At 32.9% G+C, this 23,559-nt stretch overlaps 1 non-coding gene across 1 annotated transcript; it reads left to right on the top strand.

Annotated features, from left to right (window-relative positions):
• Positions 1 to 19,953: 19,953 nt before the first annotated feature.
• LOC128281799 (small nucleolar RNA R71) lies at positions 19,954 to 20,060 on the top strand. Its single transcript, XR_008272070.1, has one exon. It is a non-coding gene; the product is annotated as a small nucleolar RNA R71 (small nucleolar RNA).
• The last annotated feature ends 3,499 nt before the right edge of the window (positions 20,061 to 23,559 follow it).

The raw sequence follows: 23,559 nt of genomic DNA, 5'->3' as shown, positions 1-23,559 counted from the left end.
TCCATTGAGAAATATTGTTGCGCTCTAGTTTGGGTAGCTCGGAGACTCGCACAATATATGTTGTATCACACGACATGGCTAATTTCAAAGTGGACCCAATAAAATACATGATGGAATCGCCGCACTATCGTGAAGAATGGCACGATGGCGATCCTCCTTTCGGAATATGACATTGCCTATGTAAGTCAGAAGTCGATAAAAGGGAGCGCAATAGCTGACTTCTTAGCAACTCGAACGACAGAGGAATATGAGTCTTTAAGATTCGATTTCCCAGATGAAGACTTAATGTGTATCACAGAAATAGAATCCGAGTCATCAAAAGAGAAGTCATGGAAGATGTGCTTTGATGGTGCGTCAAATGCTCTAGGGCATGGAATTGGAGCAATCCTGGTATCACCAGACGGGAATTATTATCCGTTCACCGCAAGACTGAACTTCTTCTGTACCAATAATATCGCAGAATATGAGGCCTGTATCATGGGGCTTCGTGCAGCTATCGAACGAAACATCGAGATCTTGGAGGTGTACGGGACTCACTCTAGTGATTTACCAAATCAGAGAGTGGGAAGTGAGGACTCAAAATTGATTAAGTACAATGATTTAGTGGTGGATTGATCAAGGAATTCAAAGAAATAACTTTTCATTATTTCCACGAGAAGAGAACCAACTGGCTGATGCCCTGGCCACTTTGGCTTCAATGTTCAAAGCAAGTAGAGAAGCAGAAATAATGCCCCTCAAAATGAGCATATACGAGGTCCCTGCACACTGTTATAGCATTGAGAAAGAAGTAGACGGACAGCCTTGGTTCCATGATATCTTAGAATATATCAAGAATTAAAGGTATCCCGAACAAGCGAATGAGAACAATAAAAGAACAATTAGAAGAATGGCAGCGGGATTTGTTCTTGATATCTTGTATAAAAGAGGAAAGGATCAGATGCTTTTGAGATGTGTGTATGATGTTGAAGCCAGAAAAATACTTGAAGAGGTCCATGAGGGAATTTGAGAAACGCATGCCAATGGTTTCAATATGGCCAGAAAGATTATGAGACTTGGTTACTACTGGTTGACGATGGAAAACGACTGCATTAGTTTTGCCAGAAAATGCCACAAATGTCAAATCTACGGCGATAAAATTCATGTAGCCCCTTCACCCCTTCATGTCATGACTTCTCCGTAGTCTTTTTCTATGTGGGGCATGGATGTTATAGGGCCAATTTCTCCAAAAGCATCAAATGGACATCGATTCATTTTTTGTGGTTATCGATTACTTCACAAAATGGATAGAAGCCGCTTCGTTTGCCAATGTGACGAGGACTGCAGTTTGCAAGTTTTTGAAAAAGGAAATCATTTGTCGATATGGTTTGCCTGAAAGAATCATTTCAGATAACGCCACGAATCTGAACAATAAGATGATGAAAGAAGTGAGCGAGCAGTTCCAAATAAAGCATCATAACTCCTCGCCCTATCGCCCAAAGATGAACGGGGCTGTGGAAGCAGTCAACAAAAATATTAAAAAGATCATTGGGAAAATGACTGAGACATATAAAGATTGGCACGAGAAACTACCATTTGCTTTGTTTGCATATCGCACATCTGTGCGAACATCTACGGGAGCAACTCCTTTCTCTCTGGCTTATGGAATGGAAGCTGTGCTACCTATTGAGGTTGAGATCCCCTCCCTGCGAGTCTTAATGGAATCAAAGTTAGAAGAAGCAGAATGGGTACAAGCTCGATATGATCATTGAACCTCATTGAAGAAAAGCGTCTCGTGGCAATTTGTCACGGCGGATGTACCAAAAAGAATGATCGCGCCCATGACAAAAGGTACGACCAAGAGAATTCCATGAAGGAGAACTCAGATCGAGAAAGATTCTCCCAATACAAAAAGACCTGCGAGGAAAATGGGCACCAAATTGGGAAGGACCATACGTCGTAAAGAAGGCATTCTCAGGAAGGCTTTGATCCTTACTGAGATGGATGGTAAGGAGCTACTGAATCCAGTGAACTCAGATACGGTGAAGAAGTACTATGCTTGAAAAAAGAAAGTCGAGATGAAAAGGGCATCCTAAAAAAAAAAAAAAAAGGGATCAGAGCGAAAACCCGAAAAGGGCGCTTTGGTTAAACATAAAAGATTAGGATGAAAACCCGAGAGGGCGTTCTAATGAAGCAAATATTCGGCTTACAAGGCAAGGCGTTTTAAACGGTACGACAAACAGTGAGACTACAGTATTTGAAGCATCTCTGAAGGCTCGAAATCTTCTACGCAAGGAGCCAGACTCTAAAAGATTCTTGATTGAGGAACGTGAAGAGTTCATGTGTCGAATATCTAAAGCATTTGTATCCGTTGAATACGATCTCTTCTTTGCACATTTGTACTATCATTGGTTAACTTTCTTTGTTTGCCACATTTGAAATAAAGGAATATGATATATCCTTTTTGTCCCTACCTGACCATTTTCATGCATCTCATTATGTGTTTATTTAATGATAAATAGTGAAATGACATACTCTAAACAAAAGAAATGTTAAGTATTACCTGGATGAAAATTTGATAAGTACAAGAGCCTTAAAGCAAGGACAAAATTCAACCAGGAAAAAAAGAGTGTTATCTGATAAACGTCGATTACTCGTGAAGCTTGAAGACGGGTACATGACGTAAAGAGAAAGTCAAGAGCCGAAGTAATGAATACGGACCATCACAAGAATCGTGACGAAAAAAGACATACGACAAACATGCTTAAGGAACACTGCGAAATCATGTAGGCATAAAGGCATTTAAGACAAACATGTGCATATCATGATAACATCATGCATGGCATATACAGTTAATCCAATAGAGCAAAGGACGTGATGATAGTTGTATTGAATCAAAGGAAAAGACACATGAGTTCCACCAGATGATATGTTTTGGGTACTCTGAGGTATCTTTAATTCATGTTTTCAAAAAATCAACTTATATTGTGAGAAATGAGTTGAGCCTCAGGTCACACGCTGAGGTATTTTTAGTTTATGTTTCAAAAATACTCATATTGCGAGAGGTGAGTCAAGCCTCGGGGCACGCTGAGGTCTTTTCAATTTCTGCTTTTCAATTCCTACTTTTCAAAAAAATCAGCTCATATTGCGAGAAGTGAGTTGAGCCTCAGGTCACGCTGAGGTATTTTCAATTCCTATTTTCCATTTATGCTGTTCAAGAACCAACTTATATTGCGAGAGGTGGGTTGAACCTTTTAATTTCTACTTTTTCAAAATCAACTCATATTGCGAGAGGTGAGTTGAGCCTCAGGACACGCTGAGGTAATTTCAATTTCTGTTGTCAAAAAAAAAAACAACTCATATGGCGAGAGGTGGGTTGAACCTTTTAATCTCTACTTTTTCAAAATCAACTCATATTGCGAGAGGTGAGTTGAGCCTCAGGACACGCTGAGGTAATTTCAATTTCTGTTGTAAAAAAAAAAACAAAAAAAAAACAACTCATATGGCGAGAAGTGGGTTGAACCTTTTAATCTCCACTTTTTCAAAATCAACTCATATTGCGAGAGGTGAGTTGAGCCTCAGGACACGCTGAGGTAATTTCAATTTTTGTTTTTCAAAAATCAACTCATATTGCGAGAGGTGAGTTGAGTCTCAGGTCACATGTCGAGGTATTTTCAAAATCTGCTTTTCAAATTAAGTTTCAAAAAGATCGACTCATATTGTGAGAGGTGAGTTGAGCCTTGGCTCACGCACTGAGCTATTTTCAATTTCCATCTTTTAGTTTATGTCTTTTAAGGAATCAGTTCACATTATGAGAAATGAGTTGGGCTCAAGATTACATGCCGAGTAAAGAATAAAGATTGAAGTTGATGAAAGACACTAAAGGTGGCCTCCCTGAAGTTGCAATGGAGCAGGTCAAAGTTGCAAGTCTTAACTCCCTGAAGTTGTAGTGGAGCTGATCGAGAATATCAGATCTTGCCTTGCTAGAGTTACAGAAGAGAAGATCGCAAATTTCATCTCACAGAAGCAATAGAAAAGCAGATCAAAGCTGTAGACTATATTTATCTGGAGTTACAATAAAGCAGATCGAAGACACAAATCTCATATCCTTGAAGTTACATTGGAGTAGATTGAAGCTACAAGGCATATGTCAGAAGATGTAGTGGATTGAATCTAAAGCTATAAGATGCAGTAGACTGGAAGAAGACTATCTGAACAAGAAGAGCACCAATGAAGTCAAGACTCGCAAGACAGGGCAAAATTGGCCTTTCTTTGTGTCTTTGCTCTATTCTCGTTACACGACAATGAGCAAAGAGAGGCAGCTGTACTAGGCCAATTTCAGCCCAATCTCATTTACAAATTAAAACTCCATTTACAAAACACTAAACCCCTTAAAACCCAAACCCATTCACACTTTTACAAACCCAAATACTATTAGCCCAATACCCTAAACTAACCTACCCTAATCCAAAAACCCCTAACCCAATAAGCCCACTAAACAAAACAAGCCCAAACCAATACCAAATCCCTAGCCCAAGACCAGAATCGGGAAACCCTAGCCCCACTTGGCCTCGACTCAAGAATGCCACCGATCGAGTCTCCCACTTGCCCACTAACCTTCCGACACCACTCTCCATGCCACCATGTATGGCCACCGCTCCTCTATACCATCATGCCTCGCCACCGCTGCTTGCCTATGCCTGCAAGAGACACATGAAAAGACAAGAATATTAGGTTAACATCTGTAAACGGTTATAAAAACCAAAGGAAAATGCTTTGTAAAGGGGTTTTTTTTTTTTTCAAAAAAAACAAAAAAACAAAAAAGGGGAAATAAGAGAACAGCCAATTTCAGAGCAAGAAAGATAGCAATTCCTTCACTATTGAAACAAATAATCCCTAAATCGAACACCAAACAAAAAAACAGAGAACAAAACAGTGAGATCGGAGAGCGAAGGTGATTTCCATTCTTTCCCTTTTCCATTTCATTTACATTTTTTTTAAGCTTATTTTCTAACTTATACAAATTAAAATAAATATAACAAATAATAAAAGAAAAATAAAAGAATAATTTTGAAACTTTTACCTTCTCCGGCCACCGTGTACGGTGACCGGATCCGGCCACGGACGGTGGTCCGGTGACCGTCCGGCGACCGGACCCCTAGCCGGAGTCCCACCGGAGCTCCCTCTCCCTCTCCCCTCTCTCTTTTCTCCCCTCCTCTTTTTCTCTCTTCCTTTCTTCTGCTGCCAATTGAAAATTTTTCAAAGAAATTTGGTTTATATAGTGAAATAAACAGCACCGCTTTTGGCCGTTGTCCCCTGGGCGCTTAAAAGGCGTCGTTTCACGCCCAAACCCGAAGACCCGACCCGATCCACCAGGGGATCCGCGTGTTTTTTACTCAATGGGCTATTTGTGCGATAGGCCCTTCCGCATTTTTGATGTTTTAAATCAGGTTTATAGGTATTCACGAATTGGCCCTGAACTTTGTCGCTTCTCGGTTTAGTCCTTGGCTAAGCGCTTGCTTTTTAAAGGCTTGGGAAAATTGCTTTTGGCCCTCATGGTTTGCAAGCGTATTCAAAGGGATCCTCCGATTTATCTTTTATTTTAAAATTCGCTCAAAACTTTATTTTTAATTCAAATTTAGTCCTTTTGTCATTTTAGCTCTTAAATTAAATTTATAATGTTAATTTCATTTAATGTTAATATTATGTTTATTATTATTATGTTTAAATATTAGTGTACTTTGTATGTATCCATTATTATCACGTATATTTTTAGTATGTATATATATTTATACAATTCTATTATTTTATTACTTTGTTTTAGTATTTTATTATGTTTGCTTTGTGTATTTATATATTATTACTATTGTTATTTATATTATATAGTAGTGAGTATTTTTGTTCTATATATATATATATATATGTATATATTTCCATACGATGTTTTTTACTGTATTTTAATATTTTATGACGTTTTCTTTTTGTATTATCACTATTATCATTATTATTATTGATATTAGTATATATATTTTATGACACATATATGTGTTTGTATATATATTTATATATAGTATTATTTTAGTTATTTTGTTTTAATTTTATTATTATATCATATTTACTTTTTGTTTCTGTTAGTATTATTATTATCATTAATATTAGTGTATGTTTTCATTATAAGCGTATATACACATGAATATTTATTTACAATATTATTTTCATTATTTTCATATTATTATTATTATATTATATGTTCTCCTTTTGTGTTTATTTATTTATTGTCTTATTATTAATTTATTTAACATTATTTATTATTACTTATTATTGTCTTTATTAACATGTCATCATTTTATTTTGACTTATCGTGTCATTATTATTATTATTAGTTCTGTTATTGTTCATACATATGTTAATACTATTGTTATTTTTTTATTGTATTTTAATATTTATCGTTAATTGTATCATCGTGAGCATTATACACGAATTTCTGTTACAAATAATATTATTTTTTTTATGTTTTATTAGTTTCAGTAATCAAGGCAATGTTCCGATTTAACATTAAGTCATCGAGTTCATCGCTATGTTGGGTGAGCGTCAATTGACTCGTGTTAAACTGGTATACCCTTCTAAAAAAAAAAACTGGAATGAACCAAAATTTCTCGTCTTTTTAACCGGATCACGACTAAATTTTACATTAAACTCGTATTTTTGAAAATCAAGACAACACGTGTTTATGAGATACCAATTTTGGGCGTCGCAAGGGTGCTAATACCTTCCTCGAGCGTAACTGACTCCCGAACCCAAATTTTTCTCCGGCTTTTAACGTAGACCTTAATTCGGCCTTTTTCTCGCTTTTTTTTTTTAAAAAAAAGGAAATTTAATAGGTGTCCGATCACACCTAGGAAAAAGGACCGGTGGCGACTCCCCGTTTTATTTCAAAATCGAACTTCAGTTTCCAAACTTTTTCACTAGATCGCCACAATTAGCGACCCCGAAACCAATTTTTACGTCGCTTCAGAAGGATAATTTTTCACTTATTTTGAAGAGGTCTCATTTTTTACAAGAATTATTACCATATTTTTAATTTCAAGATTAAATTTGTACTAATCACCATTTATTTTATGTCTAACTATTGTTATACATACATATGTTTTCTTCACGATATTACACTAGAACCAAATAAGGCATTTTATGTTTTAGATTAAAAATTTATTAATATATTAAGTTAGGATTAATTTTCAACTGATGCATGATATAATAGCAATCAACAACATTTTATAACCATTAATAACATAAACATAGAAGTAGTAATAAATAATTTATAATACGAGTGTAAGATAATAAATATATATAGAATAAAAGTAAATAATTAATAATAAAAATAATTGTAAATTTTGTAATTACAATTGTAAAATTTTATATAACCTATTAACTAAAAATATGTATATTTATTTCAATATCATAAGCTTTATAATACTTATTTGATAATATATATTTATATTAAAATATAATTTAAAATGACAATCAAATGAATAGTATACTTTTAAAATTATTACACCAAATTAATTAACTAACGAGTTTTATTGTAAATTACTATAATATTTATATTTTAAATAATTCATGTATGAATGTATATATAGAAAAATTAAAACAAAAAGAATACATTTTATTTGTATTATAATTGCACTTTAAATATTTATTATATTTATTTATATTTTAAAGTTAAATTTTATATCATTATAATAAGATGATGATTATTTTATTTATATTTCTATAGAATTATTAAATAAATTAAATAAATTATTTATAATAATATATATAAAAGCACGAGTTTAAAAAACTTTTGAACTGACGAAAATATTTTTATTTCCCACCATATTATTAAATTCACATTTAAAAATAATTTTAATATTTAATTTAGAATTATTAGTTAAAAAGTTGAACTAAAGTAGAAGTTGTGATAATTATACAATTAAAAATAATTATAATTTAATTTACAATTATTAGTTAAAATTGTGCTAATTTTAAAACAAAATTATTACTTGAATAGAACTCTAACTATAAAATATAGGAAAAACATAAAAATTAAAATTAAATTATTAGTTAAAAAACATTTGATATAAAAGTCCTAATTTTACTAATGTAAAATAGAGTTATTATTTTAGTAGAATTCTACTCATCTTAATTATCACTTAATTAATATTAGTGTTATATATCAATTAAAATTTAAGCTTAGTTTTATAAATAACATCTGTAGTTAGACATATTTGACCAAGTAACATCTAAGAAAAATTATCAATTAAAAATAGGAGATTGTTAGATTAATAAGTTAGATATATAGATTTATATATAAGAAAAATAATGGTTCTTCAAGAGGCAAAATTGAATAATATTCAAACTACAACGGCACCAAAGAAAAATGGAAAATTATTTTAATTATTGATGATGTATATAATATTGTTGATACACGATATCAACGAGGGTGAAGAAAGAGAAGAAGGGGTGGTTTTGAAGAAGGTCGATTCACCCAAGTCGGGTAGAGAGCCGGGAAAGTTAGAGAATGGAAAGAAGAAGGGAGAACTAGGTCTATTAGGATTTGTAGAAAAGGAAGGAGAGTCACCATCTATGTGTTTCAAGGGTATTTATAGGTAGGTCATGGTTCTCGGGTGGTCTCCTCTTGAGGAGAGCGCACCCGTTAATACCAAGTAGCCTAACAGAGGGTCTAATTGGGTGGTTAAGGATGGATGGTTCCTTTCGTGGATGGTACGAAGCACACGAGTAGTTGGGCATTGAGCAACCATTCGGACGATATAAGGTAAGGGATTGTCCGTTGGTCTCACCGGTTGGCTCTTGTGTTTCCACGTGTACCTATCGAGGTAGGGGTGTAAAAATAATCCCCCTAATCGAGATGTAGGTTATAAAATGACCTGCCTCGAGACCATTATATCATTAGTTTAAATGAAATGCTAAAATATGGTCTTTTTTTGTCATTCAACTATGAAAATTTATAAAATGATCATTCAATTATTCTATTTTTGCCTTTTTTGTTCACCAATCGACTAACATAAAAATGGAAACACCAAAAAATTCAAAATAGTTGGATAACCAAAAAAGAAAAAATTGAAAAGTGGAGTGAAAATTTTATAACTTTTAGACTATATTTTAGGTTGGGCTGAGCTTAGGCAAGTATAAAGTGTGTTAATATCTTGTCTAGGTTCGGCTCGACCCATGAACATCTCTGATCTGCGATGAATGTATTCATACCCGATCACCTGCAATGATGCTTTTTAAGGGCTAGGCTAACCCTAACTCCAAAACCCATGCTGTAAATGGTAAGATGAAAGAAATTGCCATGCACGTGCCTATTAGGAGAATAGAGGCTGGGTAGGTTCTAAAGAGTGTTGTAATAGGAAAACACAATGCAGGAAAGTCTTACAAGGAAAAGGATTATACAAATGAAATGATGATTTACAATTTAATAGTTTAATGAGGCAAAAAAGTGATGTGATCAAGGCTGCAAACAAAATGACGAGCATTGACGGTGAAGCCATTTCGATACGCAAGCTTGGAAAATTTGGATTAAGGGTCAAATTTGAAAATTCTGGATTAAGGAAGATATAGCATGGGGTAGGTTTGGTTTGCATGTTTGATGATCTCTTGAAAGATGAGTTCTGGCAAATTGAATCGAATACAATCACAAATCTTTCTCAGGAGAATGATTGTCTTCTTTACGACTATTCCTTTGGCTATTGGGTATCCAGTTCCTATTGGTTAATCTAGTAATTAACCAATAAGAAATTCAGCTCATTACTTGAAAATAACAATAGAACATTCACTAAAGTTATCTATCAAAAACAATATTCAAGAAAAAAAAAGAATTGGAGTAAGAATTGCACAGAAATAATGGAAGAAGATCTAATCCCACTTCTGTTGCTTAAAATCCATCATGTCCAATTTTATTTCTAGTATGTTTACAATTCAACAATAAATAAATTCTAATACAAAATATCAATGGTAAATTGAGAGAAAAGCTTAAGAAAACAAAGAAATATGTTTTTCTAGACTCTAAATACCAAAGCTATTTATATTTCCCAAGTTTGTTTGCTCTTAAAAGAAAACAACATAAGTGTAGATACAAATAACATACAATTGCTTAACAAGAAGCTAAATTGATTTTGTAAAATGGTCGAAAATAACTCTTTTTTGGACAACTTGAATATTTGTATATCCTCAATTAAAATAGGGATATTAATTCAACAATAATACCACAAATAACACACATCTAACATACTAATCTACATTGAATAAAAAACATCAATGTCTATAATAACAATCATAAGAACAAGAAATTCTAATAATTGAGATGAGTTAGAATAAATAAAACTTAGTGCTTGTGTATAGTTATCTAATTTTTTTATCTATTAATTTAATAGTTCAATTAGGGTTAATTTATATAAATATGCTGAAAAAATTATTTAAAAAACTAGGATGAATTTCTTAAAATTTACCGATCTATTCTATTTTTGGAGAGAAAGTAAAACATGCATTGTAAGACACGCTTTCACTGCCACATCAGTGAAAACATGTAACACGCCAAACCCGATCCCTTAGAAAGATCCAAGTAAGACGTGTCATTACATAAAAATCATTCATCTTCAAAATTGTTTCTAGCATAAACTATGTAAAACTATAGTGTTTGAAATAAACCTTTAATAAAATACAAAAAAATAGAGTATAAGCCAAATGGCATATAGAATTTCAGTAAGATATTTTATCAACCCAAAATAAAATACTTTAAAATCATTTCATAAACTTTAACGAAACTTCATTAAATCATAATTCCTCAACATGAGTCTTATGTACAAATTCTTTTCAAAATACAATCAGACATCACCCCATCATCATGCATAATAAAAATAAACAAATATCCCATAGCAGCAGATGTCCTCTAGCGTAGTCATTCAAAAAGTTTTCCTTCAACAGTAAGCCTGAGAAGGAAAAGGGTAACGAGGACTTACAATGCATTTGGTTCATTAGAATGGAATAGAGCTGTAATGGAATAGAACTATAATAGAATAGAACTGTAATTAGTAATTCAATTGTTTGGTTGAATAAAATGGAATAGAATTGTAATAGTATTATTGTGTTTGGTTGAATGGAATAGATGTTATAATAGCATAGGAAAAAAGCTGAAATGTCTAGAGTACCCTTAGTAAAAGTTTTTAGATAGATGATTATTATTGTTATTATTATTAAATTTTAATAGGATTAAAAATAATAACTAATTTAATCATATTTTAATATAATTATTATTAAATACAATTTAATAAAAAAATATATAATATAATAAAAATTTTAATAAAGTTATTATTAAATTATGAATTAATACATATTATAACCCTTAAACTAGATAAATATTATTTATTTTATTAATACATATTTTGTATATCTAAATTAATTATATTTAATAATAAAATAAGAATTTATGATAAAATTAATATCAAGAGATATTTTATAAATTATACATGAAAGATTATTTTGTTCAAAATTTATTTAGGTATTTTTTATATATGTGCTATCTAACAAATACATGTATTTATATATTTTTAACAAATTATTTTTAAAATTTATTTAAAACCCACCTAATTATAGAAAAGTTAATATTATTTTTAGTTTTTTTCTTTTATCGTGCCTCTCTAAACTTCATCATCACTTTTAGCCACTCATTTTTTTCATCTAATCTTTTCTCTTAACATGAATTGGAATTAATTACTGGTAGCCAACCGCCGGTGGCGTCGTCGTCCACTATTTCACCTACTCCAAAAGCCTCTGATTTAAGCTTTTTTTTTTCATCTTCTTGTTTCCCCCCTTTATTTATCTGTTATCGGTAAGAAAAATGGGTAAGAAAGCTTTCCTCTCCAAATCATGTTTTACAAATCTATTATTAAGAAATGGGTTTTAATTTTAGTTAGTTTTTTTTTTTTTGTTATCTTCTGGAAATTGATTGAGAGTTGAAACTGTTGAGAAATGAATTTGTATTATTTCTTGTTGTATTCTTGAAATTGATGGATAGTAGAATGAGGAGTAAGATTAAAGTAAAAACAAGATGGAAACATAAATGGGTTATACAATTTATTTTTGAAGTTTCTGAAAATGACTGAGAGTGAGTTTGAAAAAAATTACTAGGTAAAATTGACTAAAACAATTTTTTTCTATTACGTGTTGATGTTGAATAAATATTCTTAACTCCTTCCATTGAATGTTGGTTTGATGAATTTGATGAATAGAGAAGGAATGAGATTCCACTGAATAACCCATTCAATGAACCACTATTGAATTAGTGTTCACCATTGAATTTGACATGAATGGAATGGTTATTCATGCCAACCAAACATGTTGTTAGGGAGCTCTATATAGATATTAAACAAAATACTAATAGCACAATCCAATCTTTCAAAGGAAACACTCAACATTACAGAGTACGCCCAATGATGTATACAGAATTCAGATAGACTTAGTATGCCAATGGGGTGTCACATGGGTGAATACTATATGCCAACACAACATAACTCAGACATTCCATTTTCATGTCAGCCACATACCCAGAGTTTAGAGTCAGATTAATATAAAATGTTTTTTTTCTTTCATATACATTATCTCATTATAGCTCCCATTTTAGATTCATTCAGTAGCATGTTTAATTGTGTTATGTCAATCCATTTTGCAATATATATCTGCCCTACCGGAGGCTACACAACATATTTCCTTTAAATCCATTTCCGTAGATAAATTCATATTAGATCATTCCTTTCAAAAGAATATGGAAGTGGCTTAACATGAAAATGACTCATACTTCTTATCCCAAACAGATAGAACTCAGACTAATGACTCTGGTCAAACAACCATTTTTCATACATACATACATTGATCACCCTTTATAAAGTAAAGAATACTTACCTTCCAATTTTATAAAGTAAAGGTAATCACAACACATGGAAGTAAGAAGGAACTCGCCAAAAATATATCAAAGTCTATGAAGCAGATCTTTTGCCTTTGTCACTCATATTTTCAGTAGCTTCTGGAGCAAAAAATAAGAGTATTAAACATATTAAATTATTGTTTCATCAAATCTAAACATGCATGCATGAATCATAAACATTTAACCCAAAACTAGGAAATTTCCTTCCTTAAGCAACTACCTAACACTTATGGATGCAGATTCGAAGACACATAATTAACTTTAAGAATAACTTAGGGTTCATCAGTAATTGCCAAAGAACTATGGCAAACGTATAAGTTGGCTGACTACAATGGACCTAACTTCAAACAGGTTTTTTGGGCTTTTGGTTTTAGAAAATTCAAAGAAAATCAAGGAGGATTATGAATACAAAGAAAATGTAAAAGTTTTCCATGAAGGCACCACTATCCTTATATACTTAAGCACGACGACAAGGTTTAGTGAAAAAATCAGATAATTTCACTAATACTCTTGATTCTCGTGATTAAATGTGCTTATCATAATTTGAGTCTTTTAATCTATAGTAGCTTAATTCCATTTTAACTAAATCTTAATTTAACTAACTAAATTTCCTTATTAAAATAATAAACAAATCCATTCAATTGTAAATAAAGCGAGTTTACCAAAGCATCTGGGAGGCGTACACTTAACAGAAGAGTCCGCCAAACCTTAAATCTTGGCCAACACTAAGAGTCCGCCAAGTAGCGCATACAAAGAATTCTATACTTAATCAAAACAAACAATTTACTTACTTATCACTACTCTTAATTAACCAAAACATCCTAAGCAATAATCAGATATCAATACTTTTTTGGGTGGAATGTGACAATTCTCCCCCACTTAGAAAATTTCTTCCATGAAATTTATACCTGAAAATAACTGAGGATATTGCTTTTCCATTTGACTTTCTTTTTCCCATGTAGCTTCTTCTGAACTTATGCCAGAGTGTGAATACTGCAATAAAATAGAGAACTACGAGGTGATATTCGTAAGTATACGGGTCAAGTTGCAATATAGGTTTTACAACGAAGTAAGTGAGTACTCTAAGGATCGTACCCAAGGGAGGTGAGTGCTAGATCAATTCTAACCTAAACACTTAAAAAAATCTAATTAGTACTTTAAATCAATTATAGTACAAAAACATAATAACAAGTTTTTTTAGGGTTTTATAAAAATAACATAAAAGAAATAAACGTTCAAGAGATAGAAGAGTAGAATGAATCAAATATTGATTATGAGTGATTAGCTTGCTTTGGTAATCCGCAACAACTATCGTTTTGGGTTCCTCGTCAATCAACTAGTCCTGATCTTCCACTAACATAATGAGTCAACAAGAACTACTTATCTTTCGACCTCACAGTCCAGACTGGCTTGGGGTGAAGGTGTTCACAGATAGAAAATACCAATTTTGGGTTAATTCCCACATTGATGACTTTCCGGGGTTGTTAGGCTTGGGGTTTGTTTCACGTTCTTCCTTTCCTAAACACCTGATCCATTGAGTAACCCTACAAAATAGTTAATAGATCATACCTCTACTTGTTAATCCCTCATAAAGGGATTAATTCCTCATGGTTTTCATAAACAATATAGAATCAATATAAAGAGAAAACATGTTAATTATATCGACAGTATAGAGTACATGAAAGAACCTGATTGTATTGAGATTAATCATGAATCCACAAAGCTTGAATACTTTCCATAATTTAGATCTCTTGAGAACAACGAAAAACAACTTAAATAAGTTCTAAAACCTAAAAATTAAAGAAAAACTAAAACTAAATTTGCTAAAGAAAACATAGGCTAAGTGAATAATGTCCATAACATGTGCCAAATGAGACTATTTATAGATTTTAGATGGTTGTCGTCCTTAACCCTAGGTTAGATGACGTCTTCAAGCTTTAAGTTTGATTGTGTAGACCAAATCGCCACTACTTTGTATTTAGTTCTCGTTACAGAGTCGATGTCGCAACACACCAGGATCTGTGTCGTAACATGGAAGTCAATATACTTCTCTTGGGATATCTTTAGGGGTATGTCACGACATTCTTAGTATGTGTTGCGACATCAAAGGTAGTCCTGAGCTTTCTCTATTCTGCTCCCTATGTTACGACATCAAACATCCTGTGTTGTGACATAGTAACCAATATAAATTTAGTTTGCCTTTTGAAGGTCTCCTACATGCTCATAAGGTACGTTAGCTCTCCTTTAGGCTTTATTTGGCCCCTAAGGTCAATAAAAGACTTAATTTTCACATTTTATTGAATATAAATAAAACTAAGAAAACTTAACCAAAATATAATGAAAATTCTTGTATTCAAGCTCCTTAAATTGAAAACTAGTTTAACCTGCTACACCAAATTACGACATATCAAACTCCCCTATATTTAAGTCATTGCTTGTCTTCACGCAACATAAAAAAAAAAGAAATAAAAGCGATGACCTTTGAGCAAATATAATACAAGCATACTTAGCCATTTCATGCTTCCTAACAACTTTAACATGATGAGTAGCTGACTTACTACTTTTGATCACAAATATCTAAGTTTAGTATGTTATAAAATATACAAGTATTAAGGGTCTCACCTGTAGGAATTCATCAACAAATCATACAAGTACTTTGATTATCCGAGTAGAATACAAATAGTCGTTTATGCAATTATTTAATGTAATCTCTATTCATGTATAAGGATATTTAAGTCATATAGGACTTTTCAGCTTGTAATATTCTAAAGCTTAGGACAGGTTTGGAACTAAAAAATAGTATGCATTAAAAGGATTATAAACACGAAAATAATTTGGCACATCGTATTGATCCCTATTCTTCCCCTTTAATAACCCTTACTCGCTCACTACCTTATTTTTCATTCTCTCACTTTCCTTGTCTCTCCATATATAGGAAATCATAGCATGACATAGTAACTACGGCTAGCCTATAAGTTTGTGTGCACTAATGAAAGAGTTTCTCTTTCTTTTGTGACTTTATTTTTCAGCTCATCTCACTCATGAATGCTTTGTATTTTTCGAGAACTTTTTCTACTTATATATTACTTTTGCTTTTTGGATTTTTCTTTTGTTTTGCACTTTCAGGCTAACCTATAGTTCTCATATCATACTAATATTTCCTATTTCACTCTGTTTTTACAAACTCCACTATGATGTACCTACTTAGTCCTCAATACGTCTGGCCAGACGTCTATAGTCGTGTAGTTCAGGACCAAAGAAAAAAGACAGATACAAATTAACATTTTTAGGCTTGAAGTTTTTAATAAGGTTCATCAAGAAGTGTCAATAGGCTCAGAAACCTTCTTGCTTTCTTACCCCTCTTCTTTTTGTTCCATATTTGTTGGCCCAAACATGTCAAGTGTATAATTGAGGACCCGAATGTTGTTTTGCCTAGCAAATTCTTGAAATTTGGTCTTGACTCTTGCATCTACTGACTCGTCCAATCTAACTTTGGATGGCTACTCTCACCAACTTCCTGTTGAGCTTGTGCTAACTTTTGTGATGAAGTTGGGGTAGTTGTTGCTTCTTGCTATCACTTGTTTCAATCTTTTATCTGTTTGGCTCGTAGCTCAATGTATTGTTGGAATAAGGTGTCCTTGATAATACTTCTAGAAGGTTTCAATGGTTGCTCAGTAGATGTCATAAATACACCCGCTTTTTTGCGTAAGGATGTCATTAGGTGGGGAAAGAAAACTCCCACCTTCTGGCCACTAATGTATCTCTTCATGTTTTGGTGGATTCGTTTGTCGATACAGACCTACTTTTTCTGTAAAATAGCATAGAGTAAAACTGCTCTAAAGGTGTTAACGTGAGAAACATTTAAAGCAGGTTCTATTCTTATGCAAACAAATTGAAGCCATATCTTAACCTCTAGAAACAAAATAGCTTGATAAAAGGACATAGGAACATTGGTACCTGAGCGATATTTCCATTCACTATTTTATTCAATTAAAAAGTTTATAATGTTATCCATATGTATGTCCCGAAAATATTCTAAATTAGTTTCATAAATAAAATCGTTCTCATACTATGGAGCATTATAAAAGTTGCAAATAATTCAAGGGGTTACTTTCATCTTTTTCCCTCACACAAGTATCGATTCACACATATGATCTTCAGTGTTCCTAGACTCTTGGTCCTCTAATCATGCATAAAATTCTTGGACAACGGGGACCACAAAACTATCTTTAGGGATTTTCTAGAATTCTTACCTATGATATCTGACTAAAGACCATATTTCCTTACACAAGATCAAAGATAGATCAAAACCCCTCTCTTGGAGAAAGGTTTTTCCTTGAAGTTCAATACAATATTTTTTAATTTTCGGGATTGAAAATTTAGAGGGATTTAAAACTATTGATGGTTCTAGTTCATTAGTTTGTCTAATTTTTGTAGGTGGCATGATATCGAATGTCACTAACTAATGACCTAATCAAACAGTTTTTTTCAATAGAACAGTAAAAATTAAGATAGGAACCCTTAACCTTGCATGAGCCATTGGATTCCTTGTCACATTTTTGTTTGCTCATTGTTCTTTGGAGTGGTTTCATTTTGCCTTAAGTAAGATTGAAAGAAACAATTTTTCCAAACAAATTAAAAAGAAAAAGGGAAGAATGAGTGTTAGGGTTGAAGGTATTTGGGAATATTTAAAAGATTAAAGGAGGTAAGGAGTATTTAAATAAGAGTTAATATGGTTTTAGGTTAAGAAATAAGTGTTTTAGGGGTTTTAAATTGGGTAAATTAAGGGTTAGGTCATCAGATTGCACAAATGGGTCGAGTTAACCTATAGAAAAATTATAACAATGTCGCGAGAACCTTTGTGTCGCGGCATCCCTAGCAGTTTATCGTTGTCTTGACACAGCGGTTCTGTGTTTCAATTTGGGAATTTGGGGAAATTATCATCCATGTCGCGACATAGGAGTGTGGTGTCGCAACGTTGAGTTGGTTTCTTTAGTTGTTACATTCTGCATAAAGTGTTGTGACACAAGATTGCCGTGTTGCGACACTACTCTGTGTTAGCGTAAATTTCCATCTTTAAGGATGTCTCGGTCTTGAATGAACATCTATCAAATAAAAGTTAACATCTAAACTCTACGGTTAGTTAAATATACAATAATTTACAACAGTTAGGCAATTCAAATATTTTAAAGTTTTACTGCCGGATTCATCTGTCAATATCATCAGTTCATCGATGGATGATTCTTTTGTTCTGTTAGTATTAGCCCATCATCTATCGTGCCATTCCACTTGTGCCTACTTGTCCCTTTCCTTAAACCTGTTTATTCTCCTGCATGCATAAAAGGAATCATGTCCTTTGACTCGAGAATGTTAGAGATAAATAATTTTTTGCATTGCTCCCCTAACTTCCTCCTATCTTCCTTGTTTGGTTAATGACCACATTTAAAGTTTCAGTCTCACCATCAATTTTCATAGCTAATTTATTTTTCTCTAGATTAATGGTAGATCTAAAAGTGGTCAGGAAATGTTTACCTAATAAGATCGATATCTTACGATCTTCTTCAAAATAAAGCATCAAAAAATCTGCTGGAATAATGAAACCGTGTACTTTGACTAACACATCTTCTAATACCCCTCTTGGATGAATTGAAGATTTGTCAACCAATTATAATGTTATATGCATATTTTTAAGATCCCCTAACCCGAGTTTTTCAAAGACAGATAAAGGCATCAAACTAATATTAGCTCGTGAGTCACATAGAGCTCTATTAAAATAAATGCTATCTATATTTATGGAAAAAGTAAAACTTCTTAGGTTTTTTAATTTTTGGGGGACCCGTCTTGATACGATAGCACTACATGAAGCTCTTATACTATATTGTTCACCTACCTTAATTTTTCTACTCCTAGATATAATTTCCTTTAAAAACTTGGTGTACTTAGGAACTTTCTCTATTAATTTGATTAAGGGCAGCTTAACATTTAATGCTTTGAAAAGTTCAAGAAACTTACAAATTCATCCTCATCCTGCTTTTGTTTTTCATGTAATCTTGAAGGGAATTAGATTTTTGCACTGGTAGAATATTTAGTTATTTCTTTTTCTGTTTTCGCTGTCGATGTGGTTACCTCCTCTAGCTCTAGCTCATCTTCAACCTTTAGGGATTCCTCTTGAGGATCGTCATTTTTTCTTCACAATTGTTTCAAAAATAGTGGCTTCTAAGTTACTCAATACTTAGCCCGATCAGAGTACAATTGCTTTCACATGCTCTTTACTTTTCCTCCGTGGATTGTTTTCTGTAGTGATGAAAATACTTGTGTTAATTTGTCTTTTGATTTCATTCATCATATCATCAATTGACTCATTTGATCCTCGAGTTTAGTCAATGTTATTGTTAAATTGGTGTACTCAAACTACACCTGCTTGACATTTATTCTCATTTATTGCATTTCTCCCTCGATTTTATCCAAACGTTGTCCATATGCAGTATGGTCACTTTATTTGACTCTATCCAGGGGTTTTTACAAATAAGAAGTTAAGAATTAGTATTTTTAGCTTGATTTAAATTGTTACCTCATTCTTGATTTCCTCCTCATCTCAGGTTTGGGTTATCCCTCAAATTGGGATTATATGTATTAGAATAAGGATTTCCACCTCTATTCCCGATGTAATTTACATCCTTAATAGGATTATTGAGATAGTGAAAGAGTGGTTTATCTCCTCCATGCATAGATAGTGTATAAGTAGATTTGATACGATTAAGTCTATCCACTATCTGTTGATATTTGTCCTCTTTTTGGATAGTTTTGACCGTAGCAGGTTTCTGGCCATATGTAAAGCATTTAATCAGCCACTGATAGGAGTTTAATGCTATCTTTTCAATAATTTTGTATGCATCCTTATACGTCATGTTCATAAGGGCTGCTACTGCTGCTCTATCTAATCCAAATCGTGCGTTCACATTGATCTATTATAGAATACTTATAGTCACATCCACTTAGGAAATCCGTGGTGCGAGCATTTTTGAATTAACATTTTGAAATGTTCCCATGCCTCATGAAAACTTTCCCCCTCCATCTGTCTAAAGACTGTAATCTCTTTTCTTAGTTGAACTACTTTGCTAATCAAGAAGAACTTCTGTAAAAAATTTCCAGCGAGTTCATCCCATGTCGTGATAGACCCTGGTGCCTACAAGTCTAACAAAGAAAATGCGTTATTAATCAAAGATAAGGGGAACAACCGAAGATGAATAGCATCATCAGTGACCACGTTATAATTAAAAGTATCACAGAGTTAGAGGAATTGTTATCCTAGAGTCCTCTGTCATTGTACCCCTAAATTGTAGGTTATTCTGGATCATCTGGATTATTGTTAGTTTGATCTCAAATTTATTAACTGTAATGTTGGCCTTGCTATACTTTCTTGAACCATGTCCAAACTTGGTAAGGTATAATCCCTTAAGGTTCTTTTGTTTCAAGCCATTTGTATGTTTGCGAGTAGTTGTGGGGCTGGTGGGTTTCCTAAGGCTTTATCGTTAGCGTCACCGAACAGTGGATTTTTACGTGGTACATTAGTTGCAACAGGTGGTGCTGGATCTTGCATCTATTTTTGTTACTGCTGCTGTAGACAATTTTTTGGATTATTCTTTTTGGATCTTTAATAGGGGTGCCCCTACTACGAGTCATACACTAAACCCAGAAAAAGACAATTAGTAATGATAGATAAAATAAAATCGTATCTACAACCTAAAAGTTTTCTAATTATTTTTTACGTGCAAAAATTAAATTTAAACTAGTAATGTTGCCTCCTTGGCAACAATGCAACAACTTGACCTCCTCCGGACATACTAACGTCTATAGTATGAATACTGCAATAAAATAAAAAACTACAATGCAGTATCTGCAAGTATATGGGTTGAGTTGTAATATAGTTTTTATAACAGAGTAGTGAGTACTCTAAGGATCATACCCAAGATAAGGGAATGTTAGATCAATTTTAACTTAAACACTAAAAGATTTAATTAGCAGTTTAAATCAATTATAGTATGAAAACATGATAATAGGGTTTTTAGGGTTTAATAATAATAACATAAAAGAAATAAACGTTCAAGAGATAGAAGAGTAGAATGAATCAAATCTTGATTATGGGTGATTAGCTTTTTTCGGTAATCCCCATCAACTGTTGTTTTGGGTTCCTTATCAATCAACTAGTCATTACCTTAACAAGATCTTCTGATCTTCCACTAACATAATGAGTCAGTAAGAACTACTTATCTTCCGACCTCACAATCTAGACTAGCTTGGGGTGAAGGTGTTCACGGATAGACAATACTAATTTTGGGTTAATTCCCACATTGATGACTTCCTGTGTTGCGATATAGCGACCAATAGTTGTTTAGTATGCATTCTAAAGGTCTCCTACATGTTTACAAGGTGCGTTAGCTCTTCTTTAGGCCTTATTCGGCCCCTAAGGTCAATAAAAGACTCAATTTGCACACTTTATTGAATATAAATATAACTAAGAAAACTTAACTAAAATATAATGAAAATGCTTGTATTCAAGCTCCTTAAATGCGAAAACTAGTTTAATTTGCTACACCAAATTACGACAAATCAAATACTTTCACTAATGAAATTCATTTGTTCCTCAGCTCTATTACCTCTCTTGCCAAGACACGAACGAGCTCTTCTTCATAAGACAAATTTGGTTCAGCCTCTAATTCTTCAATCTGTACAACATGATCTAGATTTGATCTATATCTTCTCAACATAAATACATGAAACACGTTGTGGATCTTTGATAACTCAAGAGGTAGAGCCAACATGTAAGCTACATGTCCTACTTTCTCTATAACTTTATAAGGTTCTACAAATCTTGGACTCAATTTTCCCTTCTGGCCAGACCTGATGATCTTCTTCCAATGAGAGATTTTTAGAAATACTTTATCACCGATTTCAAAATAAATTTCTTTTCTCTTCAAATCTACATATGCTTTGTGACGATCCCGAGCAGTATTTAAATGACTAAAAATAATAGAGACTTTTTCTTTAGTTTCACATACCAATTCAAAATCCATTAACTTTCTTTCATTGAGCTCTATTTAACAGGTAGGTGTTCTACACCTTCTATCATATAAAGCTTCAAAGCGATACATTTTCAAACCAGTGAAAACTTTAGTTGGAAGCAACTCAACCAAAGGAATATACATTTCCCAATTCATTCAAAAATTAATTACACAACATCTCAACATATCCTTTAAGACTTTAATAACTTTTTTAGACTGGCAATTAGTTTGAGGATGAAATGTAGTACTGAATTGATGTTTAGTTCCCAAAGACCTCTGTAACTAATTCTAGAATCTCGAAGTAAACCTAGGATCTCTATTAGAAACTATAGAAGATGGGCCAAACAATATATGTATGACTTGATGCTTATGTCCTAGATAAGGTAATATCTCCCTATAACTATATTTGGGGTCAACGCACTTAAAAATTTCAATCTTATCGTCTATGTCCATCATCAACTCCTTTTCCCAACATCTATGGTAGCTCTAGAGACGGCCAAAATTTTCCTTCTTAGTAGGACCAAAATCTTAAGATCCTTCTTGAGGTCCAATACAATAAAATCCATTGAGAGAACAAATTATCTAACTCTAACTACTATGTTCTCAATGACTCCTTTGGGATAGTCTAACGATCGGTCGGCAAGCTATAAGGTCACTAACATCTCTTTAAGATCCCCTAATCCTAACCTCTGATAAATCAATAATGGCATGAGGTTGATGCTAGCTCCTAAATCTCAAAGGGCTTTTCCGAAATTCACTTTTACTATTTTTAAAAGGATTGTGAAGCTGCTTGGGTCCTTAAGTTTTGGAGGAACTTTTCTGGATACACACGTACTACACTTGGCGTTAAGAGCAATTTTCTCTCATTTCCCAATCTTCTTCCTCGTAAACATATCTTCCTTAAGGAACTTAGCATATTTTGACATTTTCTCTAAGAGCTCTAACAATGGGAAGTTAACATTCAAAGCCTTAAACATGTTAAGAAAACTTAGAAATTTTTCACTTTCCTTTTTCTTTCTTTCCTCAATATGGGCCAAAAAAGTATGGGTACTTGACTCAGTGGTACAATCGGCCTATCCTCTAACTCAGATTGCTTGGGTTCTGTAACAGCTCGTTTTCAGTGAAATTGAAATAGTGGTTTTGAGACCACAAATTCGAGTCCATAAGAAAAATTATTTTAATATTATTCCGTAGATAAGTATGATGATTCATCAATGGAAAATTAAATAAAGAAAATGATTAAATTGGAAACATGAAATAATAAAAGATGACATTTTAATTAAATCACAAAATTTCATCATTTTCATCATCTTTCCCAAAATTAAAACGTGGAAACCCTAGCCATGGAAAACTAAGCTCAAGCCAACTTAATCTAGCTATCTCGAATTTTGCAAAATTCAAAGCATCCCATTTGATTATGATCCTGCATGTGTTGTGAACACACCATAGCTCTTATGAGTGTCCTGATATATGGCTCTTCGGAGCTTCTTGATTAAAGGCCCCTTCATGAGCTTCCCGATTATTTAGCTCTCTAGAGCTTCCTGA

The sequence above is a fragment of the Gossypium arboreum genome, chromosome 1, assembly GCF_025698485.1.
Source record: "Gossypium arboreum isolate Shixiya-1 chromosome 1, ASM2569848v2, whole genome shotgun sequence".
NCBI classification, from domain to species: domain Eukaryota; kingdom Viridiplantae; phylum Streptophyta; class Magnoliopsida; order Malvales; family Malvaceae; genus Gossypium; species Gossypium arboreum.
Note: the sequence above shows the minus strand (reverse complement) of the source record. Positions and strands in the feature narration are given on the sequence as shown.